Here is a 15,202-nt window from a genome sequence, read left to right as displayed (position 1 = left end):
TACACCTGACATCAATGAGTCTTTTTGCACAGTTGAGTTCTAAAACATGGTGGATTTTGTGTTTTTTAATAAGCTTATAAGTTCTATCCAGAGCACCACCTGGTCCCCTGAGTATTTCCAGGATCAACACCTAAGCGCTGAGCCAGAAGTAGCCCAGAGTATCTTTGGGTGTAATCCCCCAAAGGGGAAAACAGTGAAGAGGAAATTAGGTTGATAGCAAAATGTAGGAAGGTAGTCATATAAGAAAGTGAAAAGAGGGTGCCTGGTGAGACGGTACAGTACATAGGGTGCTTGCCTTGCATGCAGCTGACCTGGGTTCCATCCCTGGCACCCCATATTGTCCCCTGAGCAACACTAGGAGTGATCCCTGAGTGTAGAGCCTGGAATAAGGCCTGAGCATCACCAGGGTTAAGAAAGAAAAGATGGGAGAGTAGGGAAAAGGAGAGATGGGACAGGAAGGGAAGGGAAGGGAAGGGAAGGGAAGGGAAGGGAAGGGAAGGGAAGGGAAGGCGGTTCTGCCCTATTAGATCAATGGAGAGAGCATAGATTATCAGTAACATATCAGTGCCTGAATGGTAAGAAATTCTGGGCAATCCAAGCTCCTCACTAGAACAGCAGGGAGCCAAAGGCCCCTGATTCTCCACCCCCACTTCACTCCCCAGCCCCATTTAGCCTCTTCTCCCCTCCCCTCCCTTTCCCCCCTTCCCCTCCCTTCCATTTTATTTTGTGAAAGCACCATGATTTACAAAGCTATTCTTACTTGGGTTGTAGACTTGCAATGTTCCATCACCCATCCCATCACCAGGTTCATCTTCCTCCATCTGTGTTCCCAGGTCCCCTTTACTAAGGTGAAATCTCTTTATAATGTTCAAGAATGAGCAGGGTGTTGGTGGTGGGGAGAGAAAGAACATAGTGTCCGCAAACACACAGATGATCTGGGATTGTGTTAGCACTGATCTCCCAGAGCGTCTGCTCCCTCTGGTCTTTGTTTCAGTGCCCCAAAGGAGGAATTGAAACTGGGTCCTGGAGCTCAGCACTTTCTGTCAGAGAGTGTGGGGGAAGCTTGCACTTGTGGGTTCTGCTGGGAGGATGGGGGGTGGGAAGCAGGATCACAGCTGGAAAGGAGAGGCAAAACGCAAGACCCTCATGCTCCACTGACTTCCAGTCCTGCTGGGCACTGCCTCATTAAGAGACATTAGGCAAATCCTCCATTAGCTGCAGGTCCTAAAGGGGAGGAGGCGCTGAGAGACAGGAGTTTGATACACACAGCCTGGCTTTTGAAGAGGGGGAAAGGGGATTCTGCAAACTATAGATCTGCAAACTTGATGTCAATGCAGAGTGCAATTCTAGCACCATACAATTCTGCTGATTATGAGGATGGTTTGTGGGTGTGTGAGTCCTTGACAAAAGGAAGTGGGGGTCAGAGATATGGAGATAGGTTGGTGGCAAGTAAATCTTGCCAAATTAGTCACTTCATTTCCTCTTTGGATAGTTTCTGGTCAGGCAGATGAAGAGTGAATAGACTCCAGACAGAATGGATGCAGTGAAATAAGAGGGGGATATGCAACTTAAGGTTGGAAGGGTGATAGCTCTTTGGCGTGTGTTGTGTAAGGAAGCTTCTATTCAGCATCGAAGTTCTCTTGTAGAGTTAGCAGGTTTTTAAAAATTCAGTGTCCTGTTTGGGATGTGAACCAGGTCTGGTTTGTTTTAGATGTTAGAAATGACTAGATTCAGGGTGGGGGAGGATAATGGGGGTGGCATTTGATCTAGAACTAACCTATCACAAAATAATCATGGGTCTTGGCAAGTAAATTCTCTCACAGGAGCAGAGAAGGAAGAAGAAAATGAGAACAGCTGATATACCGGGTTCTGGAGAGATAGTACAGTGGATAGGGTGCTTGCAGTGCATGCCGCTGACCCAGATTTGATCCCATATGGTCCCATAAGCAACCAGCAATCTCTGAGTGCAGAGCCAGGAGAAAGCCCTGATCACTGCCGAGTTTTGCCCCAAAAACAGAGAGGGGGGGAGAACAGCTGATACAGATTAAGCTTTGAGGCTAGGGTCTGTTTCTCACAGAGAAGTGATGGCCAGTAGACAAGCAATATCTCTGACTTCAAGTGCCCACTTACTTATTTTCAGAATAGCCTGTTTTCACTGGAAGATCTAGCCCAAGTCTGGATTAATGGTGCCATATGATGTCTGATGAGTTCCACAACTTGACTCCAGAAAATATGGTGAGGGGCCAGAGTGATAGTATAGTAGGCAGGAAGTTTGCCGACACAGGGCTGACCTTAGTTTGATCCCCAGTATCGTATATGGCCCCACTGTGCACTGCCAGGAATAATTTCTAAGTGCAGAGGCAGAAGTAATCCTTGAGCATCATCAAGTATAACTCAAAAAGCCAACAACAACAAAAATGAGTCACTGTGAAATTTGCACATTATTCATGATTAGGTTTCAGGCATACAATATTTCAATACCAGTGTCCACTTCCCTTCCAGTGTCCACTTCCCCTCCACCAATTGCAACTTCCTCCCCCTCCCCCCACCCCCACCCACTTTGCCTGCTCCACCAGTCTGTGGTTTCCTGTTGCTGATAGAGTTTCATGCATAACACTTTGCCACCTTTATTCAGCAGCACCACCTCCTCCCTCCACCATACATACTGCCCCTTCCCTCCCTATCCTAGCTGCCAAAAAGAAGTTTCCTACTGAAACAAGTTGAAGCTGGAGCGATAGCACAGCGGTAGGGCGTTCGCCTTACAAGCGGCCAACATGGCCGACCCGAGTTCGATTCCTCCGCCCCTCTCGGAGAGCCCGGCAAGCTGCTGAGAGTATTCGATATGCCAAACACAGTAACAACAAAGTCTCCAATGGAGACGTTACTGGGCCCGCTCGAGCAAATCGACGATCAACGGGAGGGCCTTACCTTTACCTTTATTATGTTTCTTGATATCTGTCCTTATGTCTTAACTGATCAAATGATGTGCAAGTTGCAGTGCTGATGGGAAGGATGCTTGAGGAAGTCTGAGCAGTTTAAATTATGCTCTGCTGGGGTCCTGGCGCTGAAGATGAGGCCACATCAACTGAAAATAATGTGGTGCAATGTTCTAACACTCATCCCTTCACCAGTGTACACCGCCAATGTTCCCAATTTCTCTCCATTCTATGACTGAATTCCAATCATGAACAACTTTGTAACTGTGTATCTCACAGTGATTCAAGAAAAAAAATTAAACTAAATTGATCATCAGGAAGGGTAATCCTTACCTGTTCCTCTATTCAGAGGCAGATAGAATGTGGTGATTGAAGTTTGCATAATTCATGATTAATCTCTCTACATGATAAGGGGCCACAACACTCTAATTGCTCCTATGATTAGTTTTGAAAAACGAAAAAAAAATGAGAAAACCAAAGAAAACAAAACAAAAAATAAATAAAAGAAATTAAAAAGTGGAGTCTCCTGCCCCCGCGTCTGGTTGTTCTCACTGGGGCCCCTTGGAGGGGGGCGGGTTGAGTTTCCCTCCCTGCCCCAAGCAGAGCCCCGGCAGCTGAAGACCTCCAGAACCAGCCACAACCATGCTGAGACCACTTTCCACATGTCCGGACAAGCCTCATGCATGAAGGAACAGAAAGAGGAACCCAGGCATGCGGGTCCCGGGGCTGAGATCTCCAAGCCTGCTCAGATCAGAATTGGGCCTTCTCCACCCAGATCCACCATCTTCCAGTAGGTAGGCATTACACCCACCAGCTGCTGCTGGTGCCAGGTAGTCCCATCAATGGCCAAGACCCAGAGACTATAAAACCCAGCTCCCAGAAGAGACATCTTATTATCTCGTTTTTACTGCGGAGCCTGGCAAACTTCCTGTGTCGTACTCAATATGCCAAATACCAGTAACAATGATAGGTCTCATTCTCTTAGCCCTGAAAGAGCACTGAATATGGCTCTTTTAAAATCTCAGGGCTAGGAAGAAGGAGATGTTACTGGTGCCTGCTCGAGGCAATCAACGAGCAACAGGATGATCATGATTGTGGAAAAAAAAAATACCCAATATAGGAGTGGGGATTAGACCATCAAAAGAAGCAGGAAAATGACCGTCCAGTCTTTTGAAGACTTCATGATTCTCCTCCCCACTACTCACTTTCACTAAGGTGAGAACTCTTAGCCAGTCCTGAAAAACCCAGGGGACTTCACAACTGAGGGGTTCCTCAGAGTGACATGGACATCTTATAACATACGTGCTGTTCCTTCAGCCACTGCCTTTCCAGACATGCCCATTTCTGCACCACTGGCTTGACTTGACTGGATTGAGTGTGTCCTGAGGCAGACCTTGACCTCAGATTGAATTTATGCTGAGGTTTTTGTTTTCCTCATAATCCCTGTTAAATCTCTGTGAAAGACTTAGAACTCCAGGGAGTTTATCACAGCTCCTACTAGTTTGGCTTGAGAGAATTCCTCTTTTGGTCTCAGTTTGACAACAGCAACCCAGAGATAAACTCGAGGAGTCCTGGTTAGAATCTTAGCTCTTTGAAAGCAAGGTTGGCCCAGTGGTGGTGGTGGTGGTGGGGGCATAGAAGGTGGGCATGGGGGGTGTGAAGGCAGATTCTTCAGATGAAGGACTTGCATTTGGCTTTCCAGGAAGTTAACTAAAGCAATAATCTGAGACTCCTTAGGACTCTGTGAAAGTGTCAAATGGAATCAGACACTTACATTTGGAATTCTCCACTTTGGGGACAAACAAAGACTTCCCTCCCTCCCCCCCCCCCCCCCCCCCCCCCCCCCCGCCGCCCCACAACTCCAGTGACTTTTAAGCTTAATGTTGAGGCAGGATATTTCAAGGTGCTCAAATTAGCATTATCAGTGGAAACGAAAGGTTGAGTCAAGGTTCCTCTCATCTCATGTGACATGAGTTTGTCAACACCACCATGTCAAACAAGCCAGCTTTTGACATTTGATTACTTAACCTTAAATACCAACATACCAGGAGGTACCCTTCCTTCCTGCCAATGACCAATTTTTTTTTTGGTCGACTGAGAAAAGATTTTATGCAAAGCTGGTTTTGAGATTCTGCTGCAGGAAGCAAAGGAATCAAAAGATTTGAGATGAGAAAAGTTCTTTTTTGCCATATGTTGAAGTTTTCTTTAGAACAGGGAGTGCAAATTCCTTCAAAGCTGGAACCAACTTATACACTCTGAATTCTTTTGTTGGGGAATATTGTGCATTTGCAACCCATCTGATCCTTAAGTAGAGAGTGTTAGCAAAAGGTTTCGTATGCCACTGTCACCCAGAGTTATACACAATAGATTTCTCAAGGTCCCAAAGCCTCTTAGTCAGCAGAGAATAAACAAATAGCATCCCATATAGATTTTCTTTTTGTCTGCATAAGTCACAGATATGGAATTCTTGCTGGCACACAAACAATTCTCTTTTCACTGTGCTTTATAATTCTCCAAAGGTGGTTATTAATAGGTGTCAGAACAAGGGTAACTTTTTAAGCTCACAATCCCTGCAGAAACGCCTCCTGGCCCTTGATTGTTTAGGTCTGCTAATGTAACGAGGACGCGGGGAAAATGTTTTAAATGCACTAGCACTTCTAAATGCCATTTTCTCATCAAAATATTTTCCCTTATTTGATCCACCGAGCTAATGCATTTATATGACACCTACATTAACACTGTATTCACGTTGCACCTTGACCCCTTCCTTCTCGTCAAAGCGCCCTCCCATACTGTAGAGTACAGACCTCCGAAAAAGAGAGGCAATTAGATAAAAAGGAATACCTGGGTTTGATGGGTCTTTGTTGGTTGAATAACCACCAAAGTGATTCCCGAACTGTGTGCTGTATTAGCAACAAGTAAAAAAAAATGAATTGCTGAATCTGTATCTATATCTGTATCTAGTGGTACTCAGTGTTAATCATTTCAATTCTGTGGGTAGGAGAAATCCCCGGGACCCTCTGTTTAGCATCCTAATCTCATATGAACTCATGGGCACTGGACTGTGTATCCATAATCTTCACCTTGTAATTCCAGTAACCTAATTGAGCCAGGAAAACAACAATGGAAAACGTGTCTTGAATTGAAATATGATCAGATAGCAGATGTAATGGGAAATATAAGCTCTTCTCGTTTCCATTTGCTTTGTGTTTGGTCTTTTTTTTAATGTGAATCTATGTGGGTGTGGGGTGCTGGGATACCTTGAATTTGTGTTCTCTAAGCTAAAATGACAGTTGTGTCTAAAAGGAAGAAAAATGGAAAGAGAGTTGGAGAGAGAAAGGAAAGTGAACAAATGGTATTGGTGATATCATTAGCCTCCAGGTCTACATGGTCTATTATCCAGTGTGTTGGAAATACAAAGAAAAGAAAGACATGGGCCCATGGTTCAAGGGATCAACGGAATCATAGGAAAGTGATGTAAGTGGGGTAGAGAAAATTAGGGGTGTGAGAGTGGGTGGTGTGGATCTATCCTGGGGTGGTGTGCCAGCTCTTCGCAAACTCAAAGATGGACACCAGATGACTGCATTGGCACATCCTTGTAGCCTGGGGAGGGACAGGAAGTCCTGGGCAGTTTTAATTTCTTTTTAAAATCTCAGCTCAGGTTAGAAATGTCGCATGGAAAGACTGCTGTTTGGGGCTGGAGAGATAGTACTAAGTGGATAAGGCTCCTGCCTGACATGCAACAGACCCAGGTTTGATCCCTGGCATCCTGTATGGTCCCCTGAGCATTGCCAAGAGTGACTCCTGAGTGCAGAGCTAGGAGTAATCTCTAAGCATTGCTGGATAAATAAACAAAAATTTAAAAAATAAATAAACACAACCAGATAAATAAACAAAAGTTTAAAAATAGAAAGACTGATATTTGAGCATTATGAGAGCCTAGTTGCATGAACTGAATTTGAGCTAGAAGGAGAAGAAGCTTGAAAGCAGAGAAAATTTGGAGGTATATGGCAAAGGCAAATAACTACTTTCTCTCAACATGATGCACCAAATTAATAAATGTCTCTTGAATGTTTCTGTTGCTGGTACAAAAGGTCAAGTGAGGTATTTTGTTTCCCACATGTTCTGCCAACATCCTTTTAAAATAAAAGGAAATAAGTTTGTTTTGAGAGTATTAAACTGTTAAAATTCAGGAACAATGGACACTATGAACCATCTGTGAGACTCAACCAGGCATTTCTTTTGTAGAAAAATTTTGGTGGATGATAGAATTTGAGAATAGCCAACAGTCCAATCCTGGTGACCCCATTATTCTCAGCAGGAGGCAAGAATGACCCTTATATTTAGTGAGTAAAGACCTGTTTTCTTGTAGTATTTTTGGAAAGAGAATTTCTGACAAGGTAAGTTGAGAGCAAGGTTTCCAAGGGACAGGAAAAAAGTCAGGTAGCAGTCAACAACTCTCATTCTCTGACCCATCCATGAGCTTTCTTCGGGGTTAATATAGAATTTCACATCACAAAAGTGCATGTAGCACCAACCGAGTCGAGTGTGAGGGAAGAAGATGTCTACACAGGGGCAGAAATTAGTAGAATTTCTTTAGTACTCTCCAGATTAGTTAACATTGTAAATGAAGTCACCATACTTCATCCATCAATGACGACTATAAAGGACTGCATAAATAACATCTCATTTAATCTTCTGGAAGAGATCATGAGTTACTTTATAAGCTCTTGTGCAGGACCCATGACCGAAATCTACAAGCTCGCTCAGCTTGGAAATGGGCCTCCTCCCCTCATCTCCCAAGTTCACCAGTAGTTTGTCAGTCACACCCATAAACTGCCCCTAGCGCCATATTATCTCAATAATGGCTAAGATCCAGGAGACACAGAAATAAAGCTCCTGGAAGAGAGCTACATAGGCCTCATCCATAAGTGAATCTGCTCTATAATTGTGTTCTAAATTTTAGAATTCCTGGAGCAACCTCTCATACGCTACACCACTGATGTACCAAAAGTAGCACACATTTGATTGGGCTTAACAAACACATTTGTAATCTCTTCTATAAGGGCTTAATGGCTCCAGGATGAAGTACATCAATCTTCACATGCTTTCCTTTTATGGTGGTGGAAGGTGCAATGGTGGTGGGATTGGTGTTTGAATATTAACTGCACTGGAGCACTGCTGTTCTGTTGTTCATCTATTTGCTCGAGTGGGCACCAGTAATGTCTCCATTGTGAGACTTATTGTTACTGTTTTGGCATATCGAATATGCCACGGGGAGCTTGCCAGGCTCTGCCATGTGGGCAGGATACTCTCGGAAGCTTGCTGGACTCTCCAAAAGGGGCGAAGGAATTGAACCCAGGTTGGCCGTGTGCAAGGCAAACTCCCTACCCACAGTGCTAAATACAATAAATTATTGTGAATAGCTTTATAAAAATAAAATAAAATTAAAAAGAAAAAAACAAAAAAAAATAAAAAAATAACAAAGATCCGCATGATATGCTTGAGGGAAAAAAAGGGAGTGAGAACAAACATGATCTGGAGGTCAACTGAAAGTGAGGACTGAAAAAGAAAGCTCTTAAATATATATATATATATATATATATTTACTTATATATATATATATTTTTTAATAGGAAGATGGTGAATGTGTTCCACCATCACAAAGCTGATGTTGTTGCAGTATCTTATTTATCTGACTACATTTCCAATCTCTTGTGTAGAGTATGGATGCAAAAATGCTGCCTTTGGAAAGCATAGTTCAGGTCCAGAATGGTATAATGGGTGCTTTGCCTGACACTTCCGGAAATGAGTGTGAATTAAAAGACAGAGGTGAGTAAGCAGGAAAATGGATATAGTTCTGGCCTAGTATTTCCTTTTCTTTCACTCCTTTTTTGAAAATACTAATTTCATTAATCTTTCCTTGATTGAGGTTCTGTGAATGTCAACATTATTCATGAAGGTTGTCCATGTACATAATTCTAACATACCACCAATTCCTTTCCGACAATGACCATTCACAGCCCAATCACCAAGAACTCAGTTGTGTGTATCAGTTCTCCCACCATGTTGCTCTTGGCCCTTTGTTGCTACCTTAGTGTGTTTTAAGTCCCACATCACAAAGCTGTAATATGTTTAAGTTCCACATATGAGAGATATTATTCCATACCATCTGTTTCCTTCAGACTAACTTCACTCAGCATGATATTCTGAAGTTCCACTCATGTCACAGCAATTTACATAATGTTGTGCTTTATTAGAGCTGTATAGTATTCCATCCTGCCTATATGCCACTTTTTCTTGATCTATTCATCCTTACATATTTGTGTCAGGCAGTTGTGTGATTTTCATATCTTTAGCCCAGTCTTTCTCAACCTTTGTCCAACTGTGTCTTTTTCTGATTTTATTTTCTTCCCATTGCCTCCTTTCCCCCCTGTATTATTGATGGAATCTCTAGTCTTGGGCCATTACAATATATTGACATTATTTATACCTGTGATCCCTTGAGAAATGTTGCTGTGGCAGGTCCATGTTCAACATGGGTCAAGAGAAGAAACAAGGTAACCAGTTCTTACATCAATCTTATCAAAAATGCCTACATATTTTTTTCTTATCTTTTACTGTCCTGGGCTGGAGTGATAGCACAGCAGGTAGGGCGTTGGCCTTGCACGCAGCCTACATGGCTGATCCAAGTTCAATTCCTCTGCTCCTCTCGGAGAACCTGGTAAGCTACCAAGAGTATCTCGCCCGCACCACAAAACCTGGCAAGCTACCCGTGGCATATCCGATATGCCACCACAGTAGCAAGTCTCACAATGTTACTGGGCCCGCTCGAGCAAATCGATGAACAATGGGAGAGCAGTGACAGTGACAGTATTGTCCTATGTTAGATTTGTGATTCTGCACGAGCTAAATTTGATGTCAGTGAAGAAAGATGCTTGAGAGGCTGAAAGAGTATCAAAACCTGTTAGAAGGTTATAGAAGAGCGAGTATCAGCTTTGAAATCAGACAGCTTTGGTTCAGATTCCAAGGTCACTGTTTACCAGCTATTTGGCTTTTGCAAGGAATTGAGAAGAGATATCCTTAGCTATTAGGATTGTAAGGCATAAATGAGAAAGTGCTCAAAAATCTTGCTGCTACATTCTCTGTGCATTTTCATTTCTCTCTCTCTCTCTCTTTCTCTCTCTCTCTCTCTCTCTCTCTCTCGACCCAGAGTCAAACACGAGCAAGGGAAACAGCTTGCCCCCTGTACTACCACCCACCACTCCAGCTCTCTATGTAGTTTTCTTTACCTCTCTCTCTTTTTACTTTCACTTCTCACCCCATATCTCTACTATATACCCTGACATGACCAGGATATCTGTAGTGATCTGGAGGTAACTTTCACCAGGACATCTAGAACATTCTGTCTGGTGCTAGGTGGTATCTTCTACAGGTCAGTTTTGAAGGAATCACATGGAATCTCCTAGGAACTTGAGTTATTTCAAAGTTGACTGTGGGTCCCTGTTATCTGATAATCTCTTAGTGTTACAACTACTAGAGAAAAACCAGGCTAACTTAATAAAAACATACAGCTTTTGCTCTTGCTGTATAAATTTTTTGTTTGTTTAAGGCTTGCTTTTAAAAAAATTAAACTTAGCTCTTTATATTCTAATGTATGATGACTGCAGACCAGGAGTTAGTATTTTATGGAAAAGGTTAAAAGCTTTCTCAGTTATACCTTCACATCAAGATTTTGGGTAGAGGGACTCCAAACACAATGAAATAGGAAAAAGTTGAATCTGAAGAGAGTAATTTCCTCTCACCTGGGGAAAAAATGCTATGTACGAAAGCAGGTAAAGATGAGTTTGATTTTTTGTTTTTTGTTTGTTTGTCTTTTGCTCTTTGGGTAATACCCGGCATTGCACAGGGGTTACTCCTGGCTCATGCACTCAGGAATTACTCCTGGCAGTGCTTGGGGGACCATATGGGATGCTGGGAATCGAATAGGGGTCGGCTACGTGCAAGGTAATCACCCTACCCACTGTGCTATCACTCCAGCCCCAAGGTGAGTTTTCTAAATACAGATTTGTGTTTTATATTATGGCTACCTCAGTGTTGCTTAGGGCTTAGGGCTTACTCCTGGCTCTGTGCTCAGGATCTCTCTTGGTGGTGCCCAGGTGGAGCATACACATTCCTGGGTTGGATTTTCATGCATTACTTCACACTTACACAGAACCTAGGTTGGCCACATGCAAAACATGTACCCTCCACCTGTATATCTCTCTGACCCTGCTAAAGTTATTATTAAAGGAAAGTGTGGTTGGTGGATCTTGCAAATGAAAGTCCCTCTTTTCTATCTACCCAGTGCATGCATGCACAGTTGCATACTATCTATATACCTCTAGGTTTGTCCCGCTAAGAGAAATCAGCCATTTCTAATGACTCATTGTCTCAAATATTACATTTGTTTGCTGGCCTTGGGCTGAAATCCTGATCTACAAGGTCCCACATTGCTCGGAAACTCACAGACTTATCTTTTCAATGCAAGATAATATGCTCACATTTATGACGTGCTTATAGCCTGCCAATCACTGTCTCTGTTTTATATGTATTAACTCATTTCATCCCTCAATAACTCTAGGAGTATTATTATCACCCCCATCTTACAGAGGACAAAAAGGAAGGTTCCAGAGGTTAAATACACTGTCTGGGCACTCGTGGAAGGAGGTGGAGTTGTTGGCATTTAAAACCAGGCAGCCTTGTTCAAGGCTGTATCCTTCCCTTGCTTTTCAACAAGACTAGTGGACCAGTGTATTTATCACACCCACTGGTTGGCATCCTTATGTAGAAAGAGACTAGGCATAGGGTGGTATGAGTGGAATCATAGTAAGCCAGCACCCCCCACATACAAGCACAAAAAAAGGAGGGTAACATGAATTTTCTAGCTTCAGGGAATAGATTGGCGGCTCAGGTGTTTCAAGGAAAGTTGTATGGGTCAACAGACTTTCAAATTATGCTCTTCAGCTCTGCTAGGGCCTAGATAGAAATATTTTAATTTTCAGTACTTCACCACATAGCCATTGTACCCTGATCTTTTTTTTTTTTTAGCTCAAAAATGGGTTTATTGCCTTTCATGGCATCCTCAATCACACTTAAGCAATAAAAAAATTTTTTTAAAGTCATACAGGCCTTTTAAAAAAGCATCACATAATGGTGACACACCACTTTTTGTCCTCTGCGCCCCCTCTCCCCCCCACCAAATATTGGCATGAAATCTGTGTTGGTTTTATAGTGAAATAGGCTTGTTACATTGGTTTACCTGGAAACATTGGAATTGTTGGATTTAGGTGAAGTTTTTTTTGACAGCTAGCAGATTGACTACAGAATTTGATTAGGGGAATAAGGATTTTGGGGAGTCACTGGGTGCTATTATTGCTGTAACATTTAAAATGTGGCCTTTTGGGGAGAGGTCAAGAGGGATTATATGGGGTAGAGGCTGAAATCCCATCTCTCTCTCTTGGCACCTTCTTGGTTATCTACCTATCAATTAGGATCCATATTCTTTCCTTTCCATCAACTATTCATGGCGTGGCTGGAAAAAAATGCAGTTATGCCTTGCATATTTTCAATAAAACATTTACTTCCATTACATATGAATTTACAGAAGCATTTCTATGACCTCACACAATCTTTAGCACCATGGAATCAAGCCCTTTGTATTATCTCTTTACGTCTTTAAATTTGATATTTAGGTTAAATACAAAATATGGTGCTTAGCATTATTCCAAGGTCACCATTCACGATGGAAAAAATGTTAAAAGCATAAAAGTAATGCATGAAAAATCCATTATTAAGAGCAGCACCCCCTTATCTACTATAGCAGTTACTTGAACATGATTTTCTTGCCTTGTAGTGACAATGCCACAGCCATCGAAGTGAAAGCTCCATTAATGTTTCCATTATACATCTCTATTCAGTACTTCCACCAGTTTATAATTCAATGTATTCTTTGGACTAAATATTGCTCTACAGAAATCTCAGTTTAAAAACTTCCCCCAAAGAAATAAAAAACATCTGAATGAAAATATACAGACCATCCTCCCCCCTTTTTTTGTACCGAAATATCTTTCTTGTTGGGGGGATTTGAGTGGGAAATTGATTTTTGTCTTTTAATCAGTTGTGACCAGGATCATAATGTTATTAATGCAAAAGCACGCTGAACTAATTAAGAACTTGAAATCTGGAAAGAAGCATTGGAGGTCTCCGAAAAGATAAGGTTCTATCCAAATCTCTCTGACAAATGGGGTCCAAATGAGTGTCCAAAGAGCCCTGGGAAACCCATTCCATGATTGTTTTTGCTAACTTGTTCCATTGTTTAACAACGCCTACTGTCAGGAATCTTTTCCTTATGTCTAACTCAAATCCTTGTAGTTTAAGCCAATTTCCCGCTGCTTTTAGGGAAATGGCAAACAGCTGCTCCACATCATAGGGATAATAACTTCTTTTATTTGATATGCGCTGCTATTGGAACCCTCCTACGCTCAGCCCTCCCAGTAACACATTTTCCTCCTAGTTCTAGTTTTAAACTCTCAATCACCATTCACATCTTCTAAGAGCAGGAACTGTTACAAGCCCTGATCTCATAATGCCCTAGCACTACATCGGCCTTCCCAGGAATGCCTAAATAAGAGGGTAAGATTGTCATATGGTCAATTAAGATGTTCCAATCCTTTTCTTGTTCTGTAACATAAACTATGCTCGTTATTTCGCTCAGGTTCACTTGAACCCCAGGTCACATTTGGCCTCATTGGCAAGAAGCCTTCTGACTCCCAAATGTGCAGATTAGAATGAAAAGGAACATTTGATCTGAGTTTGCCTGCCCAAGTGTTTTCCCCTGACCAGTGGTGATCCTCTAATTTTATATAAGAGATATTTGGGAGTGGAGTCTGGCTGGTAAGAAGGACAGAGAAACTTGTGAAAATGTACTTGCTTCCCAAGTGTTTGCTACTATTGAGTTATACTTGGGTGAAACTGGGGGGGGGGGGGGATTTTGAAATTGCCTAAGGGATGAGATGAAAAACTAATGCAATTAAAAAATCTCTCTGATGCTACCATTATTAATACTTACCCTCCCACCCCCAAACCTAAGAAAAATCTGGTATCCCTAAAACACCTTTATTGGGGTCAGAGGGACAGCACAGCAGGTAGGGCACTTGCCTCATATGTGGATAACCCAGGTTCAATCCCAGCACCTCATATAGCCCCTTCAAGCCTGCCAAGAGTAGTCCTTGAGCACAGAGCCAGGAGTAAGTACTGAGCTCAGTTGGGTGAGGCCCTCAAACTAAAAAACCAAAACCCCCCAAAATACCCCTCCCACCAAAAAAACCCCAAAAACCTATTGCCATAGACCTAACATCTTTAACCTGAAGACCATTATGGCTTATGGCATCTGTTCATTGATCTCAATCAGTGAGGACTGAGTGAAACTTCCACCGGGAAAATCCCAGTGTTTTCATTTTCTTGAGAGGTTCCTCCAATAAGTTGGCTTCCTTGTGTATAGAGAAGTCCATTTGGTTTTAAGCACAAAGAGTACTGGGTTCTGTGGTGGCCGGCTAGCTTCATCATCCTGTATCTGTTCGCTATTCACTCTGTGTCCCCTCGGCAACTTCTTCTTTGCTTTCATTTTCTCCTATGTAAAATGGTACTAATAGCAGTTGCCACCCCATAGCGTTGAAGTGAAGCTAGTAAGCAAACGGAGATGCTTATAACCATGCCCATTTATTTTGTTTTCCACCCTCTGGTTGTGCTTCCCTTATAACTCTCATGGGAATGAGGGAGAAGCAGGAGGTGGAGTTGAGAGGGAGAGGGTGGGGTGATCTTGCACCAAATGTCTCCAGGACGGGCGAGGAAGAACACAAAGCAGTTCCTTTTGCAGATATATTTTGAGTGCTTGGATGCTTGTCTTCCCAACAACATAGCAGCAATTTTTGCCCATCTAGAACTAATGTCTAGGTGGAGAGACTTGAAGAGTTCTATGAAAACCCTGTCTCAGTTTTCTAGAAAAGTCCTGTGGCACTGGCACTCCTGGAATCTGGTTCATGGCCATCCAAAGCAATTTGCTGGGGCCATGCCTGGTGGTGCTCAGGCTTACCCCTGGCTCTGCACTCAAAGACCACTCCTTTTGGGGCTTGAGGGACCACATGGGGTGCTGGGGATAGAACCTGGGTCAGCCGTGTGCCAGGCAAAGGCCCTCCCCGCTGTGCTATAGCTCCAATCCCCACCTT

At 42.8% G+C, this 15,202-nt stretch overlaps 1 non-coding gene across 1 annotated transcript; it reads left to right on the top strand.

The window, feature by feature from the left end:
• The first annotated feature begins 3,246 nt into the window (after positions 1-3,246).
• On the top strand, positions 3,247-3,378 carry LOC130033154 (U8 small nucleolar RNA). The gene has a single exon (XR_008793903.1). It is a non-coding gene; the product is annotated as a U8 small nucleolar RNA (small nucleolar RNA).
• Positions 3,379-15,202: the final 11,824 nt, after the last annotated feature.

The sequence above is a fragment of the Sorex fumeus genome, unplaced genomic scaffold, assembly GCF_029834395.1.
Source record: "Sorex fumeus unplaced genomic scaffold, SorFum_2.1 ptg000051l, whole genome shotgun sequence".
Lineage (NCBI taxonomy): Eukaryota > Metazoa > Chordata > Mammalia > Eulipotyphla > Soricidae > Sorex > Sorex fumeus.
Note: the sequence above shows the minus strand (reverse complement) of the source record. Positions and strands in the feature narration are given on the sequence as shown.